The following is a 20507-nucleotide window of genomic DNA, read 5'->3' as shown; positions in this document are numbered from 1 at the left end:
GAATTAGTAACAGTGAGACCTGGGTGATTCTCCCACCGCCACCCCCACCTGCCTGTGTCTATCTAAACTTCCGTCTCTCTGTACTGGTGTCATCTGGTCAAAGTGACCATCAAGGACAGAGAAGGAGGGGGAGGGAGGGGGAGGGAGTATTTATGGGCAGTACCTGGAGTGATGAGGGGGTGTGTGTGTGTGTGTGTGTGAGTGAGAGAGACAGGGGCCACCCCCAGCCTACTCAGGGCCAGTTTGTGCCCTGGTCAAGGTGAATCTGTCAGAGAAGTGCTGACAGGTACATTTCCCATTCTGTCACTTTCAAGTGTCTCTGAGTCACTTTCATGCCTTGCAGGAGCTCCCTTCTCCACCCCACACACCACCCTCCTGTGCCCCAACGCTTGCCCAGGCAAACACCTAGCTTTAGAGCATAACCTCTGTGATTCTGATGCCAGGCATCACCTGATGAAGTTAAAGGTTTCCAAAAGAATTTCTCCTCTGAGTTCTTCTAGCATTCTGTTCATTCCACTAATTACAGAGTTTTGGGGACTGTGGTTATCAACAGGTCTGTTTTTATCCACAGGTTCTCCATAAATGAACTCCTTGTGGGCCTGAGCCATGTTTGATAGGTAGAAGTAGTGTCAATAATAATAAAAAATAATTTGTAACATATTAAAGTGAAGTCACTCAGTCCTGTCCGACTCTTTCTGACCCCATGGACCGTTGGTTACCAGTATTCTGCGTCCATGGGATTTTCCAGGCAAGAGTACTGGAGTGAGTTGCTACTGCCTTCTTCAGGGGATCTTCCTGACCCAGGGATCAAACTCAGGTCTCCCTCATTGTAGGCGGACGCTTTACTGTCTAAGCCACCTGGGAAGTCTTGTAACATATTAGGTACTAAGAATTTTATTTTATTTGGCTGTGCAGCTTGTGGGATCTTAGTTCCCCAATCAGGGATTGAACCCAGACCCTTCATGGTGAAAACATGGAGTCCTAACCAGGGGACCACGAAGGAATTCCCAGCATTAAGAATTTTTTTTAATTGTCTTTAAAAATTTATTTTGGCTGCGTTGGTCTTAGTTGCAGCACACGGGATCTTTGTCGCTTCAAGCAGGATCTTTCCTCTCCAGCTGTGATGATCGGGCTCCAGGGCCCGCGGGCTCCGTCGTTGTGGTGTTCGGGCTTAGTCGCTGAGTGGTTGCAGCACACAGGCTTAGTCGCTCCCTGGCAGGTGGGATCTTAGTTCCCCGACCAGGGAGCGAACCTGTGTCCCCTGCACCACAAGGCAGATTCTTAACCCTGGACCCCCGGGAAAGTCCTGGCACTCAGAATTTTACACTGACTGGTTAAATCCTCACAATAATCCTATGAAGCAATCACTATTATTTCACCCATTTTATTGAGGAAGGAACTTAGGCCCGTAATGCTTAAGTAATTGCCATTGGGTAGGAGAGTTAGCAAGCGGTGTGGCCAAGACCTGAATTTGGATTGCCCGCCTGTACAACCTTTGCCTTTGAGCACTCCACCACTGTTGACTGAGCACCGACAGCCATGCTGGACACTGTGTCTTAGATATGGATGGACAAGGGCTCTCCTCTGTATTCCTCTGTGCTCCTGTTCTGTCCATTCTTTCCTTCAAAGGGAGAATTTTCTTTGCTGCATTTTGTTTTTTGATAAATTCATGCTGTGAGATGAAACCTATTTTTTTTAGCAGGTAAGAGCTTCTTTGTCTTCTAGAATGATGCTCCACTATGGAAGGTGAGGGGAAGTCCCTGGCAGTATAGTGGTTCAGAATTCAGGGCTTTCACTGAGGGTTCAATCCCTGGGCAGGGAACTAAGATCCCTCAAGCTGGGCGGAGAGCCCCAGCCCGCAAAAGAGAGTGAGAATACTCTACTCTTCAAAGTGGGTGGAGCTAGAAATGGGGGCCCTGGGGACATGGGCAGGATGTCAGGACCCTGGCAGAAGGAGGGGTAAAGAAGGAAGGAGGAGAGGATACCAGAGACCAACAGGAAAGGGGCTGGTACCCATCCCAGGAAGGGCACTTGATCTTGTGAGGCTGGCCCTTGGACTGAACGGCAACTCGACTTTGGGGGTCCTAGTATGTTTATGGCAGAAGTAAGGTTGGTCACTTTCCGGTCATGAACTGCACATGCAAACCCTGCCAGATATGAGATGTACTAGCGGGATGACACATATGCTTTGTCATTGATTCTTTCCAAAAGTCCAGGAAACTGAGAGTCAGAGAGGTTAAACAACCTGCTGTACCCATATAGCATGTACATATAGAGTTAGTTTTCAGTCTCAGGTTCCTCTCATGCTGAATTGGGGTGCTTCTTTTTATTTGTTTATTTGGTGCGCCAGGTCATAGCTGTGGCATGAAAGATCAGTCTTTGTAGCGGCCTGCAGATCTTTGGCTATGACATGTGAACCCTTAGTTTCGACATGTGAGATCTAGTTCCTTGGCCAGGAATGAACCTGGGGCACCTGAGGGGCCTTGGCCACTGGACCACCGGGGAAGTTCCTGAATCTGATGCTTCTAACCGTGACTATTAGTTGCTCAGTCGTGTCCAACTCCTTGCAACCCCATAGATTATACAGTGCCAGGCTGCTCTGTCCTTGGGATTTCCCAGGCAAGAATACTGGAGTGGGTTGCCATTTCTTCTTCTAGGGGGATCTTCTTGACCCAGGGATCGAACCCACGTCTCTTGCCCCTCTTGCATTGGTAGGCAATTCTTCATCACTGAGCCACTTGGGTTATTAGCTGTCTTTCCACAAACGAATGATGAAATGAACTGAACTCCTAAGGATGGATTTGCGTTCTTCATTTTGACCAGGATACCAGTTCCTCCTCTACCAGCTAATATTCTGCTCATCCTTCTGGGTCCATCTCTGGGAAGCCAGTCCCTCTCCCCTTTTTCCAACGTGGCCCTTTTTCCTGTGTTAAAGCACTGCATTCTGCCTCACAGTTTAATTCCCTGCAAAGATGTTGCCTCCCCCTACAGATTCTGTGTCCTTGAGAACATGATCCACGTGGATTGTGCTAGATGGTTTGTTTACTTCTCCACATCCGCTCTCCTTTTCCACCCTGCTCTGCATCCTGGGGGACTGACCTAAATGAGCAGGAGCCAAAGGCTTCTGTGTCCACTGGCTTCAAGTTGGGTTTGGCCGGCAGGAGACCTGGGAGGGACTAAAGTGAGGGAGGAGAGTGAGGTTGGGATGCTTGTGGCCCCAGCCCCCTTCCTGCAGGGTGCTTGGGCTGGCCACTCCCCTGCCTACAGCCAGAGCTTTCAAGTTATCTTCATACACCCCCCTCTGCCTGCACATCCAGGCCTCCTTAATGGAAATTCACTAAGGTTCTGGAAACCACACTGCACCCCCAAATGGAACCTTGTGTCATGTGGCTCAACAAAGAGCTGTCAAGGTAAATTAGGGGCAGGTGTGTGTGTTTGTTTGTTTGTTCAAATGAAAACCAGGAGAGAAAAAGGATTTTAAATGATCTGGAGTACTAGGACCAGATGGCAAATAAGCCCCTGGGCCCCTGGCAAAACAGTTTTTATTTATTTTTGTTTGCTTGTTTGGATGCTCTTAACATTTTTTTTTTCTTAAATTAATATACAGCAAATTTGACTTTAAAAAATTTTTGGTGTACAGTTCTATGAATTTGAGCATGTAGATTTGTGTAACGATATAGATTTGTGTAACTAGCATTGCAAACAGGACACAGAAAACCAAAGAAAAAAACTCTTTCAAGCTATAACTTTGTAGTGACACCACTGATCTGTTCTCCATCTTGGAGAGAATATCTCCATCTATGGTGCGTACTAAGTCACTTCAGTCATGTCCTACTCTATGTGACCTTATGGAGTGTAGTCCACCAGGCTCCTCTGTCCATAGGGATTCTCCAAGCAAGAATACTGGACTGGGTTGCCATGCCCTCTTCCAAGGGATCTTCCAGACCCAGGGAGGGAACCCACATCTCTTATATTTCCTGCATTGGTAGGCAGGTTCTTTACCACTAGTGCTATCTGGGAAGCCCTATATATCCTTGTACATACAAATGTATGTATAGTTTTTTGCCTGATTGGCATGTGGGATCTTAGTTCCTGGACCAGAGATTGAATCCATACCCCCTTGCTGTGGAAGCGCAGAGTCTTAACTGCTGGATTGCCAGGGAAGTTCTCTCTATCCTTGTATTTTTGTCTTTCTGAGAATGTCATGTGAGTGAAATCAAGCAGTAGATAATCTTTTGAGACTGGCTTCTTTCACTCATGAATATCTTTGAAATTCATCAAATCTGTTACATGTAACTGCAATTTTCCCTTTTTATTGCTGAGTAACAATCTGTTGTATAAAGGTTTATCTGTTGTACCACTGTTTATCCATTCACATTTGGGTTGTTTCTAATTATTGATTATTAATAGAGCTGCTCTAAATGTTCATGTACAGGTTTTCATGTGAGCATAGGTTTTCTGGATTTCAAAAAGGCAGAGGAACCAAAGATCAAATTGCCAACATCCACTGGGTCATAGAAAGAGCAAGAGAGTTCCAGAAAAGCATCTACACCTACTTTACTGACTATGCCAAAGCCTTTGACTGTGTGGATCACAACAAATTGTGGAAAATTCTTCAAGAGATGGGAATACCAGACCACCTTACCTGCCTCCTGAGAAATCTGTATGCAGGTCAAGAAGCAATAGTTAGAACCAGACATGGAGCAACGGACTGTTGTTCCAAATTGGGAAAGGAGTACGTCAAGGCCGTATATTGTCACCCTGCTTATTTAACTTATATGCAGAGTACATCATGCAAAATGCTGGACTGGATGAGCCCAAGCTGGAATCAAGATTGCTGGGAGAAATATCAATAACCTCAGATATACAAATGATACCACCCTTATGGCAGAAAGCAAAGAGGAACTAAAGAGACTCTTGGTGAAAGTAAAAGAGAGTGAAAAAGCTGGCTTCAAACTCAACATTCAGAAAACGAAGATCATAGCAGCCAGTCCCATCACTTCATGGCTAATAGATGGGGAAACAATGGAAACAGTGACAGATTTTATTTTGGGGGGTTCCAAAATCACTACAGATGGTGAGTGCAGCCATGAAATTAAAAGACACTTGCTCCTTAGAAGAAAAGGTATGACCAACCTAGACAGCATATTAAAAAGCAGAGACATTACTTTGCCAACAAAAGTCTGAATAATCAAAGCTATGGTTTTTCCAGTGGTCATGTATGGATGTGAGAGTTGGACCATAAAGAAAGCTGAGTGCCAAAGAATTGATGCTTTTGAACTGTGGTGTTGGAGAAGACTCTTGAGAGTCCTTTGGACAGCAAGGAGATCCAACCAGTCCATCCTAAAGGAAAGCAGTCCTGAATATTCATTGGAAGGACTGAGGCTGAAGCTGAAGCTCCAATACTTTGGCCACCTGATGCAAAGAACTGACTCATTTGAAAAGACCCTGATGCTAGGAAACATTGAAGGCGGGAGGAGAAGGGGATGACAGAGGATGGGACGGTGGTATGGCATCACTGACTCAATGGACATGAGTTTGAGCAAACTCTGGGAGTTTGTGAGGGACAGGAAAGCCTGGTGTGATGCAGTCCATGGGGTCACAAAGAGTTGGACACAACTGAGTGACTGAACTGATAGGTTTTCATTTCCCTTAGGTAATGTTATGGATTTAATGTGTCCCTCCCCAAATTCGTATGTTGAATTTAATACCCAGTGTGACTGCATTTGGAGATTGGGCCTTTAGGGCTTCCTTGGTGGCTCAGTGGTAAAGAATTTGCCTGCAGTGCAGGAGATGCAGGAGATGTGGGTTCGATCCCTGGGTTGGGAAGATCTTTTGGAGAGAGAAATGGCAACCCACTCCAGTATTCTTGCCTGGGAAATCCCATGGAGAGAGGAGCCTGGCGGGTTGCAGTCCATAGTGTCGCAGAGTCAGACACGATTGAGCATGCGAGCATGCACCGAGGTAATTAGGTTAGATGGAGTCATAAGGATGGGGCCCTAATCCCATTGAACTAGTGTCCTTATAAGAGAAAGGGCCACCAGAGTTCTTTCTCTTTGTGAATGCAGGGGAAAGGCCATGTAAACATACATCAGGAAGGTGGCCATCTACAAATCAGGAACAAAACATCCCTCCAGAAACCAAACTTGCCAACACCTTGCTTATGGATGTCTTAGCCTACAGAACTGGGAGAAAATGTCTGTTGTTTAGCCTACCAATTTGGTGGCATTTTGTATGGCCACCTGAGCAGACTGATATGGGTAAATGGCCTATGCTAAGTGTATGTTTAACTGTAGGAGAAGCTGCCGGACTGTTTTCCAGAGTGATGTTACCATTTTGCATTCCCAGCAGGAGCATATGAGAGTTCTGGTTGCTCTGAAGCTTTGCTAACTTATGATATTGGTAGTTTTTATTTGTAGTTTTTTTTCTTTTTTGGCTGCATTGTGCAGCCAACCAGGGATTTAGTTTAGTTTCCCAACCCTGGATTGAACTGGGAAACTTGCATTAGGAGCAGGAAGTCTTAACCACTTGTGTGACCACCAAGCAAGTCCCTATTTGTTCTTTTTTTTTTTTTAATATTTATTTATTATTTTTTTGGCTGCCTCAAGTCTTAGTTGTGGCACGTGTATCTTCACTGTGTAACATGGGATTCTTCATTGTGACGCTTGGGTTCAGTAGTTGCAACACACAGGCTTAGCTGCTCCAAGGTATATGGGATCCCAGTTCCCTGACCAGGGATCGAACCTGAGTCCCTGGCACTCTAAGGCAGACTCTCAACCACTGGACCACCAGGGAAGTCTCCCTATTTGTTCTGTCTGTTAGTATCTTCTGCATGCTATGTTGTATAGATAGTAAAAGTTAAGAAGGCATTTTAAAGCTGAAAATATATTGAAATTATCCTACTGAAGTCCCATCCATCATTGTGGGCCATATCCCATTTCTCTTTCCTTGTCTTTCCACTGGCCTCATTCTGTTCCTAGGGCAATGTCCCCTAGGCAGAGGCAGCTAGTGATCTGGCAAATTACAGTCTTCATTAGAGGTGAATCCATTTCTGAAAAAGTTAGGGAAGAGGTTAGGTGTGGGCAAGTCTGGCTTCATGGGCCTTTAGGCTTCATTTAAAGTTCTACTGTCACCATCTTGAAACTCTTAGTGATTTTTTTTTTTTTTTTGTTAGTGATGTTTTGAACAAGGGCCCACATTTTAATTTCACACGGGCCCCACGATTGCGTAACCTGTCCTGGGTGTGGGCGTCACGGGCAAGGCAAGGCTTCTCACCAGATTCACTCTGAAAAGGGCCCTCATCTATTCTCACCAACCACACCTCTAAATTAACCCAAGCCCAACATGAGGGTTTTACCTGTCTCCTTGCTGCTCTTGCTGCCTGTCTTTTGTGCTGAGTTGGTATAAGCATGATTAATCTGGAGGTTTCATGAGAGAATCATTGGCTTAGCATCTCAGTATCTAAATGAGTATTTGCCTTAATTAGGGCCTCTTAATTGGAAGGCAAATGCAACCTCCTTCTCCCACCCTGACACCTCCAGACTGTACTTTGGGGTTTAAATGGGAGAGGTAAATTGACAACATTAAATGCCTTCCTAATTGTCATTCTGCCAGCCTGGTTGGCAAGAAGCTCATTCAAAGGCAGGTGATTTATAGGAAAGGCTTACCACATTCTTGTGGATTACTGAGTGCCTAAGTCCTGGAAGATAAATGGCATGAACCAAAGGCAGTGGCGGTGGGGGCGGGAGGGGACAAGGACAGGGAAGATTCCAGAGCTTGCAGGCAGCATCCTGAACTGGCTGCCAGACACGGAGTTGACCTCAGGCCACTGACCTAACCACTCTGGACTCAATTATTTCACCTCTAGAGTGGCTTAATAATACTCCCGCATGGGGCTGTTTGATTGTGATGAGTAAACGAGAGGACTTGTATGAGATATCCGAGGCTGGCATGTACCCACCCCTCCATCAGTGAGTGGGAGCTAATGTCACTTTCGATGGCTTTGTGCATACTTGGAAAAGACTGCACTCTGTGCTGCTCTGAAAAGCTAGTTTGTAGACCTGCCTGATCCTCTTTCCAGCTTCCTGGGAGCTGGGCCAGAATTATTGGGCTCCTTTTGGAGTTAGGAAAAGAAAAGCAAGGTGATCAGACATAAAATAGAATTCAAATGTAGAGTGTTCGGCTTCCCTGGTGGTTCAGTGGTTCAGAATCCACCTGCCAATGCAGGGGACGTGAGTTGGATCCTTGATTCGGGAAGATCCCACCTGCCTCAGAGCAACCAAGCCCATGTGCCACAGCTACTGAAGCCTGAAATCCCTAAAACCTGTTCTTCAAAATAACTGCAATGAGAAACCCACGCATGCAACTAGAGAAAGCCTGCTTGCAGCAACAAAGACCCAGCACCACCAAAAAAAAAAAAAAAAACCAACTTAAAAATATATAGAACATTTGTTCACAGCTTTGAAAACCTTTACTCATATGTCCAGATTAAAAGAGCAACGACAGGCCTCCCAAACTGATGACACATATGGTGGTGCATGAAGATGGTCTGATGGGGTCTTTAAAATAAATGAGAATGGTAATAGAGTGAAATCTGAGGGATCCGAGTTCAAATCCCACCTCTGCTGTTTCCTGGCTGTTAGACCTTAAATAAGTTATTCAGTCTTTCTGAATCTCAGTGTCTCCATCTGTTAAATGCAAGTTAAATAACACAACCTACCTCTTGGAATGGTTGTGAAGATAAAAGAAGATGATGAATGTAAATTGTGCTTGGCACAGAGTAGCACTTGGTACCTGTTAATTTGTTTATGTATTTGTTTATTTTTCTTCCAGTTTTATTGAGATATAACAGACATAGCACTGAATGGGCTTCCCTGATTGCTCAGTGGTAAGGAATCCGCCTGCAGTGCAGGAGATGCAAAAGGCTCAGGTTTGATCCCTGGGTTGGGAAGATTCCCTGGAGTAGGAAATGGCAACCCACTCCAGTATTCTTGCCATGGAAAATTGCATGGACCATGGAGTCTGGCAGGCTACAGTCCATGGGGTCACAAAGAGTCCAACACAACTGAGTGACTGAGCATGAACGATAGCACTGTATAAATTAAGGTGTACAGCCTAATGTTTTGACTTTGCTATATAATGAAATAATTAGCACAATAAGTTTAATGAACATCCATCCTCTCTTAAAGATACAACGTTAAAGGAACAAAAAATTGTGTGTGTGTGTGATGAGAACTCTTAGGATTTACTGTTACCAACTTTCATATTTAATATACAGCACCATTAATACTAGTTCTTTTCATTACTTACTTGTTTGGGTAACCCCTGGAATCCAGGATCTTAGGACTTCCCTTCCCATTCTTCTTCAACCTGGGTGGAGGTGGCATCCTAGGGTGGGGATGGCCTCCAAGTGGGGGGTCTGTGAGCCCCGGGAACTGAATATGACCCTGGGACAAGGGGGAGGGGAACAGCTAGTTGCTTAGTAACAGGGCTTTCTTTGCGTGCGAAGAGAGGCCTGGTGTTTACAGGTAACTAGGTGGGGGGGTTGTAATTTGTAAAGAAGTTACAGGTTAAACAAAAGGGAATTCTTCCGATGGAATGGAAAGGGCTCGGTTGAACTAGTTGGCTTAGCCGGAAGGGCCACCTTCCAGGCTCAGCCCACCCCACAGATGCAGGGGGAGGAGGGGGTTGGGGGGCGGCGTTGTCATTATGCAGATTGGACTGGTGTCTCCCGGTGACCATGGAAACCAAATCCGTTCTCTTTCAGCTGTGCTCTGAGGAAGGGTTATTTAACTCCGGCCCCCGCGGATCAGCCGCACAGACTCCACTCACCTCGGGGCCTCCCAGGGCACTCGCCCTCTGCGTCCGACTGAGATGGGGTGCCACTCCAGCAAGAGCACCGAGGTGGCGGGGGAGCCCCAGAAACCCGCAGAGCAGCCCGAGGGAGAGGAGCCAAATCTGGGGGCTGGCCCAGAGGGCGCGGACGGCAGAGACACCTCCTTGAAGGACGGCGCCCCGGAGCAGAAGAACTGAGATGCTTTGCTGTGGATTCGCGGACCCTCACCTCAGCCCTGGAACTGCCTTTGGCCAGTGAAACTCGAGAGGAGCCCCGTCCCGAGAAGCTCCAAGGAGAACGAGGAGAGGGAAATCCCCGCCTTCGGGATCCAGGCTGCGGAAGTCACCTTCACCAGGCTTTGCTCTGGAGCTGTGAGGGGTCGCGGCCCGGGTAGCCCTATTTCCCCAGCTCCCCGATAGACAGAGAGGATGAAAGAAGTCATCTCACATGATGGGACTTTTCCCTGAGCCCCCTGGCTGACTGACTGCTCTGACTGATCAATCTCTGCCCCTGAGATGTGCCGGTCCTGTGACCCCCATCCTTCCAGTGCTTCACTTCTCTGAACTCTGAAAGCTCTCTGGCCACGGTGTTGATGGGGACGTGTGGCTGGCAGTTTCTGGTTTTGCTTTTTCCCTCCCTCTCCTTTTTCTAATAGCTGGCTGAATAGCCAGTGCCTCTCACAGGAAGCTTTGGGGTTTGGCTCAGTCCCACTGTTCGTTTGAACACTTCAATATTTAACTTGGAGAATGGTTAATGAGTTATGGGGACAATCAGAATCAGACTGTGATCATGGCGATGGAAGACAACAAGGCCTTGATCATCCAGTAAGTGGAACGCTGAGTACTGGTGGGAAGGAAGGAGGAGGGTTTCATGTTCCTGGTGTTTTAATCCCCAGAAAAATGCCCCTCTACTGATGTTCCTGTGTCTCTTCCTGTCAATTTGAACACTCGAGCGTTTGAGCCCTCTGTATCCAGCCTTTGGAAATATTTCGCTGTTTACTCACATGTCTGTCAGCCTCTCTTTTCCCCCTCCTTTCATGTGTTTTGCTTTTAATGTGACTCAGAAGCATTTTAATTTGAAATCAAACAGACATGTTTGCAAATAAATGATGACACAACACGTTTGAAAGACAGGACTGGGGAGCTGAGATTAGAGGATCAGCGGGGAAGGGTGGGTGTAATTCAGCAGAACGTGATGAGAAACGGGGCTATGAGCCTTTCCTTGGTTTCAGGCGTCACGGTGAGGATTTACACGAGTGGTTTAATGTAGCCACTACAACCATCCCCATTTAATAGATGAGAAGGTTGAGGTAGGAAGAGATTAAATAACTTGCCTGAGCATGGCCAGCCAGGATGGGGCAGAACCCAGATTTGAGCCCCAGATTTGACTTCCCCCAGCAGCTGAATTCACCTCTGCAGAGTCCTGCATAAAGTTGGGGGGGGGGGGGTCTTTCCCACAAGTAAATGGAAATGCATGTCCTGTTCCAGCCTGTGTGTGGTGGGGGCCATTTCTCTTTACTCAATTGAATCTACTTGCCTATAGGGGAGGCAACTGGTCAACTAGGATCACCGCCCCCCCCCGCCCCCCCACTTGCAGTCCGGGTGATGCTTTGTGTGCTTGCTGAGTCGTGTCCGGCTCTCTGTGACCCCGTGGACCGTAGCCCTCCAGTCTCCTCTGACCACAGGATTTTTCCAGGCAAGAATAACTGGAGCGGGTTGCCATGCCTTCCTCCAGGGGATCTTCCTGACCCAGGGATTGAACCCGTGTCTCCTGCATTGGCAGGTAGATTCTTTACCACTGTGCCATGGGTGATGCTTTGAGGGCCTTTTATTTATTACTCTGGGAGTGTGGGGTGGGTTGGGTGATGAGAAGCAGGGAGATGGAAGAATGGAGAAAAAGAGGCAGCATGCTACTGGAAATGACCCTTGTTTTGGCCATCAAAACCTCAGAAACTGAATAGGATTGTTTTGAGGATCTGGCAGTGGGGGTAAAGAGAAGGAATGACCAGAAGTAAAGCAATTTGGCCTGCAACTTGACTACAAAAACGTCACTTTTGCTTCAGCAGAGCCTGACATCTTTCAAGGAGGGAGCAGGAGAGATGGGGCCTCCTCAGCTGGCCCGAAGCCCTGCTCTTTCCCGGGGGTAGGAAACTTGCAGTGGGCCAGGAAACAGGCCTGGGCTTGCAGCTGGGGATCAGGAAGTTTGGGGCCTCTTTCTACAGCTTTCTGGGCATAGGCCAAGCTCTGGTAATTGCTTTCAATTTTTTTTTTTTTTTGAAACACAGTTCTGTTTTTCGCCCTCCTCCCTCCTAATGGAAATTCACCCTGCAAAACAGGATGGTGTCTGGTCAGGAGCTGCTCACAGTGTCCACCCTCAGGACTCTTGGAAAAAGTTCAGCTGGTGGTGAGGTTTGCAGGCAGGGTGGTGCTCATTTCCATCAGCTCCTGAGGGGCAAAACGCACTCAACTTCTTACCAACTCCAAATGAAGGGGACTCCAGGTCCTTAGAAGTTCAGAAACAGGGTGGTTTGTTTGGCTTCCTCCTGGGATGGTGCAAAATGCTCATTTAATTAAATGCGAGATCTCTGAGGGTTTTAAAAACAGGATTCTCAAAAAAAAAAAAACAACAACAAAAAAACCCAGGATTCTTCATTCACCTCCAGCTGTGGCAGGCATGTTGCAATTTGCCAGGAAGTTAATCTGTAACAGGAAAAAGGACCCAGTTTCTTTTTAACTATATTCCAGTTGTGCCACAGGGGCCCAGTATCACCCATCTAGCTCCCTCTGAGGCTCAAGTGCCTAGTATAAGTGGCGAGAATTATGTCTACGCAAATGAACTTTAAACCCTTTAAAGGCAGGTCTGCATAGACTCAGCACACAACTTGAAAGCCATTTCTCTGGCCCACTTCCAAAACTACTTGAGGAGGAGGATTTTGCTTACTAGTCACCTTTCTATCCACTTATCTCTCCATCTATTCATCCATCCTCCCATTTATCCAGTCCATTCAATCCATTTATCTAGTCAGTCTGTCTATCTATTTACCTACCTACGTATACTGCTTACCTTTACCCTGATGCTGGAAAAGATTGAAGGCGGAAGGAGAAGATGACAGAGGATGAGATGGTTGGAAGGCATGCAATGGACATGAACTTGGGCAAACTCCAGGAGATGGTGAGGGACAGGGAAGCCGGGCGTGCTGTAGTCCATGGGGTCACAAAGAGTTGGACACGACTTGGCAACCGAACAACAACAACTGATACATTCAGCTCTTCCCTTGGATTTTTCAGTTCTATGAGTCAATCAACTTCCCATTTCAAACAAAATTCACTCATTCAGCAAATATTTACTGTTTCTCCCGCTCAGTCACTATTCCTTGCTCTATCCATCCATTAATCCGGCAGTTACTGGGAGACTGTGCTGCTGCGCTATACTTAGTTGCTCAGTTGTGTCCAGCTCTTTGCAATCCCATGGACTATAGCCTGCCAGGCTCTTCCGTCCATGGGGAGTCTCTAGGCAGGAATACTGGAGTGGGTGGCTATCCCCTCCTCCAGGGGATCTTCCCAACCCAGGGATCGAACCCAGGCCTCCTGCATTGCAGGTGGATTCTTTACCAGCTGAGCCACCAGGGAAGCCCAGAAATACTGAAGTGGATAATCTATCCCTTCTCCAGGGAATCTTCCTGACCCAGGAATCAAACTGAGGTCTCCTGCACTGCAGACAGATTCTTTACCAGCTGAGCTACCAGGGAAGCCCTACTCGGAGACTCCTCTGTGCCAAACATGTCCTTGTTAATAAAATGTTGAGGTAGTCCTTGTGGGAGCGAAACCTGGAGCCGGAAAGTCAGCTTTGATGAGACCTATATGGAGCCTTTATGAGTAACTAGGAATTAGCTAGTGAAAACAGGGTAAGTGTTTCAGGAGAAGGGGAACGTATGGGCTGCAAGGTTGTGATATGCAGTGTTGTGGGAGCAAAGGGCCCATCACACAATGACAGGGAGGTGAGGCTTAATAAGTGAAAAGGACCACAGATCATGGAGGGCCTTGTGGTTCATACTGAGAGGCTAAGTGTTCATCCTAATGGTGATGAGGAGTTCATTGGAGGACTTTAGGCAGAGGAATGATGCCAGGATATCACTTGCTTTAGACTGCTTTGTATCTTGCCTTCTAGTAACAAATCCCATTTTTTCCCCTTGGGGAACCCTTTGCTTATCCACTCTTGGTTTACATGACTTGATGGGGCTGATCCCATTCTCGGGTACAAGGCTGAGCACTGCACCTCCCTGGTCAATGTGACTAATTCAATTAACGGCATCCAACCCAAATCAGTACAGTGAGTCTTCTGGGAGACTTTTTGTTGGCACAATTATGAAAGACATATTCACTTTCTTTTGGAATTAATAAAATAGTAGGATTTTAGCTTGGCACCTCTTAATGGCATTTTCCCCACCGGGCTGGAGAGGGTCTGCTTGAGAATGAAGCCACAGAAGAGAGACGTATTCCCAATGAGCTTGTTTGGGCAACTGGATCCAGCCATGTGAGCAGCTGTGACCACCCCTAAAGATTTACACAAACCGATAGATTCTCAGTCCCCCTCCCCCCCACCAAGAGTGATTTGAATTTGGTTTCTGTCATTTTCAAAGAACTATGAGTAAGTCAGCTCAAATCAGATTTGCACTTTAAGGAGAGGAACCTGGTAGCCATTTGAAGGATGCAGTTGAAAGGAGTAAGGCTAGAAATGGAAACAGCAACGAGGAGACAATGGCCTGCCCCAGGAAAAATGTTAAGAGCTGGGACCTCCCTGGGAGTCCAGTGGCTGAGACTCTGTGCGTCCAATGCTGGGGCCCTGGGTTTGATCCCTAGTCAGGGAACTGGATCTCATATGCCGCAACTAAGAGTTCACATGCCACCACTAAAGATCCTGCATGCTGTGATGAAGATGGAAGATCCTGGGTGCTGCAACTAAGACCCAGTGCAGCAAAAAAGAAAAAAAAAAACCAACCAAAACTATTTTGCAACCACAAAATCTCAGTGGCACACAGGCATAAGCTTTTCCTTCAAACTCGTGTGCCTCTGGGTCACTGTGGTTCAGGCAATCGCGGCTACCTGAGGAGTGTTTCACGTGATAATGGCAGGAGAACAAGAGCCTGAGTCCAGTTTGCAAAGCTATGGTCACGTCTAATACTATTCCATTGCCCACAGCGAGTCATGTGGCCAAAACCAGCATCAACAGGATGGGGAAATGCTAAGCAATAATCAACTTGTACAGAAAAACAAGAATGAAGAGAACAAACTCAAGCAGTATTTAGGGGTTAAAATGAACCCGTTTTAGTGGTTGATTTTACATGGGGTGAAAGGGGAGAGAGAAATCAGGGTTTCTGCTTGGGTGATGTAGCTGGTGGTGGTGCCACCACATGACAAAGGGACTCTGCGAGGAAGGAAAATGGGAGGAAGGAAAAGTTTATCTATGTTTTTATGACTTAAAAGAAACTGCACCAAGAGGCTTGGTGGGATCTGTTTCCTGACCAGGTACTGAAACCAAAACTTTGGCAGTGAAAGCACAGACCCCTAACCACTGGACCGCCCAGGAATTCCTGAGGGACAGGTTTGGAGAGAAGATGAGCTTTGGAATGGTTGAGTTTGAGAAGCTTATAGGACAAAAAAAAAATAATAATTCTTTGGCTTGGTGATGTATGCTATCTAAACATACTGTGGTGATCATTTTGTAACATACCTAAATGTTGAATCATTAGGTTGTACATTTGAAATGAATATAATGTTATATGTCAGTTATACTGCAATAAAAAAATAACAATAGGAAACACTTGTATCACTCTTACTGTGTCCAGGCATTGTTCCAAATACTTCACACATAGGACTCGTTTAATCCTTTCAATCACTCCATCCTCTTTCTGCATATTGAAACACAGAGGAGTGAGTAATTTACCCCAGGTCTTTCAACCTTCCCAGACAGAGCTGGAACATGTAGTAGGCAGTTTGGTTCCAGAGGGTGAGACTTGGAGAACTCCACTGAGAATTGTGATCCTCTTGGACCCTCAGAATTGGTATAAAGATTATTTTAAGGTGAAAACATTTGAGCACAGAAGGTGCAGAAATGAATGCTTTGTAAATTTCCTTTAGCTGCTTGAATCAGAGCCATTACAAAATACAGCTGCCATTAAACCTCCTCCGAGGCAGTTTCCTGTGAATTTAGCTGCCAAGAAGAGGGACTGTCCATTCTCATTAGCATCAAAAAGCCCAACAGAACCTTCCATATTCTCCCATTGAAGCCCTAAACCCACCGCTCTTTGTTTAATTGGTCTATATACACATTCCTGTAGAAGGAAATGGCAACTCACTCCAGTATTCTTGCCTGGGAAATCCATGGACAGAGGAGTCTGGTGGGCTAGTCCATGGGGTCATAAAAGAGTCAGACACAACTGTGCAGGCACGCACACACATCTATACCTTTCCTTTGGGTTAGTCCAAGAGTTTTCCATGACTGGGAGCTCCCACAAGCTTGTGTGAAAATTAACATTCTGTTTTCTCTTGTTAATCTGTTTTTTTTCTTTTTCTCATTTAAATTACCAGGCCAATTGTTGGACAGAAGCTGGAAAAGTTTTCTCCCCAAGACTTCTGGCAATAAAGATGGGATGGTTGGGACTCTCCACTCTCAGGGGACTGCTGCTGAGATCCCAGGACCTTTGACCATGCCAGCGAAGGTAAACTTTATTTTACCAGTTGGAATTCTGGGTCTCCGCCAGACTCTGGCCAAGCAAGGACAGTAAGAGCCTTTCCCTGCCTTTCTGAAAAAGATTTTCCGAATTTTTCATTTACAGAAGAAAATTTTTGGTTAAAGCCAGTTCTTTGCTGTTTTTAAACAAGGGAGGAACAGCCAAGAAATCACCCAAGGCAAGATTAAAAGGACCAGGGAAACTTATCAAGATTAGGAGACTGGCCACCTGGGAGATGAGATGAAGGGACTGCCAACCCTGCCTACAGCCTGATTTTGTCAGAGACCCCAGCTTTGAACCACCGTTCTCAAACCCTTCATCAAATTCTCTTGGGTAGAGACCACCTGAGACAGCATTAAGGGAGTGCAGGCCCTTCACGCACCCTAATCTTGAGAGGAACCCCACCCTTAAATTGTTCCTATAAAGTGTTAGTCCCTCCATCGTGTCTGACTCTGCAACCCACCCAGACTGTAGCCTCCAGTTTCCTCTGTCCGTGGAATTCTCCAGGCAAGAATAGTGGACTGCGTTGCCATTCCCTTCTCCAGGGGATCTTCCTGACTCAGGGACCGAAGCTGGGTCTCCTACATTGCAGGCAGATTTTTTACCGTCTGAGCCACCAGGGGAAGCCCCTTGTTATAGAACTCCTTATCAAATCCTCCTGGGCTGGGACTTACACTTTTTGAAGGGCAGGCACCCACCATGTCCTCCTTTGCCTGGGAAAGCAATAAAGCCATTCTTTTCTACTTCATTCCCTCCCAGTCCACTCCTCCCATCCCTGAGTTCTTTGGATACTGGGACTTTTGTTACAGGTAGCTATCCTGTCTGTCTTTTGTGCTACTGTTTTGTCTCTTGATTGCTTAAAGTGTTGTTTCCTGAGAACCTGGTTTTGGAAACTGAAAAGTTTACTCTGGTTTTCTACCTGCTTAAGGGTAGAAATGGGGCTTCCCAGGTGGCTCTAGAGGTAAAAAGCCCACCTGCTAATGCAGGAGACTTAAGAGTCGCAGATTCGATCTCTGGGTTGGGAAGTTTCCCTGAAGAAGACATGGCAACCCATTCCTGTATTCTTTCCTGGGAAAGCTCATGGACAGAGGAGCCTGGTGGGCTCCAGTCCATGGGGCCAAAAGGAGTCGGACACGACTGAAATATGGGTAGTCTGGGTACCACATCTGGAGTGGGGTTCTACTGACCATTAGCAACTCTCAGGGAATTCATCTAAATCTAAATCTTGAAAGATCTCATCCTATAAGGACTCTTGTCTCTCTCCCCACTGTCTCTGTTCATCACTATGGCAATGGAGAGCCTTCCTTCCTTCCTCCTTGGCTACCTTTGGGTATGAGAGTTGCACCTCCTGTGCCCTCTTTGATTTTTGGCCCTGTGAAGTGAAGAAAGTGAAAGTTGCTAAATTGTGTCCAACTCTGCAACCCAATGGGCTGTAGCCCACTGGCTCCTCTGTCCATGGGGATTCTCCAGGCAAGAATACTTGAGTGGGTTGCCATGCCCTCCTCCAGGGAATCTTCCCAACCCAGGGATTGAACCCAGGTCTCATGCACTGCAGGCGGATTCTTTACCGTCTGACCCACCAGGGAGGATACTTATGTTTGAGTTCTGGTTGGTTGAAATGGGTATACTTTCTGAAGCTGAGTTACAATCTAGCATCTTTGTTTGGAAGATACCTCTTGGGCCTGAAGTTCTCCTTTCTGGCTTTGGTTTCAAGGCCTCTCTATTCTCCCTACTTGATCCTGTTCCTCTCATGGGAACTTTTCAGTAGACTAAACTCCTTTCTTCTCAAATCCCCACTGACTCTATGCTCTACCACCATGGCACTAACCCTGTCTACCTCCTTTCTTCTTGGTGTGACTTTTCTAAGGATAATAGCACCTTTGGGAAAACACAAATCTCCCAAGCTATCTTTCCATTTTAGCCCTTCAGCTCCCTATAGTCACTGGAACTTCAGGTAACCCTTAGTCCTCCTCAGGGGCTCTCAAGGGACTCTTAAAAGCAACCACATGAGGCTGAGAAAGAAGAAACAGACTAACAGAGAACAAAATTTAGTCCATAGCCTCCTTAAGATTATATTAATATATCAAGAAAAAATGAAGAAATCTTAAAAATTTCCTCTACAAATATTTAACCCTCATACTGGGGAGGTGACAGCTTGTTCCATTTGCCAGAAGTACAGTTCAGGTGAAAATATAAAGTGGAGCAAAGACGAGGACCAACTTTTGTATGCAAACGTGTGACATTTGTGTTATTGCGTGTCGTAGTCAGTTTGGGCTGCTTTTATAATATATCATAAATTGGGAGGGTCACACAGCAAATATTTATTTTGCACAGTTTCAGAGGCTGGAAGTCCAAGATCAGGATACAAGTGTTCTGGGATTGTGGTGAAAGGTCATTTTCTGGCTTGTAGGCTTCTCCCTGTATTTTCACATGAGAAGGAAGAAGGAAAGAGAGAAAGAAAGAGAGAAAGAAAGAAAGAAAGAAAGAAAGGAAGAGTGGGAATTCCCTGGTGGTCCAGGGGTTAGGACTCCAAGTTTTTACTGCCGAGGGCCCGGGTTCAATCCCTGGTTGGAGAACTGGGATCCCACAGGCCATGTGGCACTGGTTAAAAAAGAGAGAGAGACAGAGTGCATGTGCACAAGAGAGCACTTTCTCCTGTTTCTTCTTCTTCTTTTTTTAAAATTTATTTTGTGTATTTATTTGGCTACATTGGGTCTTAGTTGCAATGCACAGGCTAACTTGCCCCACAGTATGCAGGATCTTAGTTCCCTGACCAGGGATGAAACCCGTGTCCCCTGTGTTGGGAGATGGATACTTAGCCACTGGACCACCAGGGAAGTCCCCTTGTCTTCTTTTTTTTTTTTTAATTTTTTTAGAAAAGTTTTATTTTTAAGTTTTTTTTTGGAGGAGAGAGTAATGTGGAAACTTGTATTACCATATGTAAAATAGATAGCCAGTGGGAATTTGCTGTATGGCTCAGGTAACTTAAACAGGAGCTCTGTATCAACCTCGAGGGGTAGGATGGGGAGGGAGATGGGAAGGAGGTTCAGAAGGAGGGGACATATGTATACCTACGGCTGATTCATGTTGATGTATGGCAGAAAACAACAAAATTCTATAAAGTGATTATCAATTAAAAGATAAATAAATTTAAAAAAAGATAATTACTTTACAATATTGTGCTGATTTCTGCCATACATCAACATGAATCAGTCATAAGATCTAAAGCCTATTGTACAGAGTGAAGTAAGTCAGAAAGAGAAAGACAAATACTGTATATTAGCGCATGTATATAGAATCTAGAAAGATGGTACTGATGAAACTATTTGCAGGGCAGCAATGAAGTTGACCTGACTTCTTATTTCTACATAAAGAATAAAGATACTTGGACCTGTTAATAAACATGTTCTTTTGCCACATTGGGAAACTGTACTATTAGGAAGCATATGGCTCTAGAAATTGTGAGATGGTATATGAATATTTTTGCTTATCAACTGCTGCTGCTGCTAAGTCGCTTCAGTTGTGTCCGACTCTGTGTGACCCCATAGACGGCAGCCCACCAGGCTCCCCCGTCCCTGGGATTCTCCAGGCAAGAACACTGGAGTGGGTTGCCATTTCCTTCTCCAATGCATGAAAGTGAAAAGTGAAAGTGAAGTCGCTCAGTCATGTCCGACTCTTAGCGACCCCATGGACTGCAGCCTACCAGGCTCCTCCGTCCATGGGATTTTCCAGGCAAGAGTACTGGAGTGGGTTGCCATTGCCTTCTCTGCTTATCAACTACTGAATGCTATATGGTATATCACCATTGTTTATTTCCTAGTTTTTTTTTTTTTGCTTGATCACTGGACTTTCTTAAGATGAAATCACTGATAATTACATAGAAGCTACTTGCCTAAGTCCAAATCCTTGAGATTCACATGAACTTGATTACACAATAAACAA

This window comes from Dama dama, chromosome 4, assembly GCF_033118175.1.
Source record: "Dama dama isolate Ldn47 chromosome 4, ASM3311817v1, whole genome shotgun sequence".
Taxonomy (NCBI): domain Eukaryota; kingdom Metazoa; phylum Chordata; class Mammalia; order Artiodactyla; family Cervidae; genus Dama; species Dama dama.
This window is presented reverse-complemented; position numbering follows the sequence as displayed.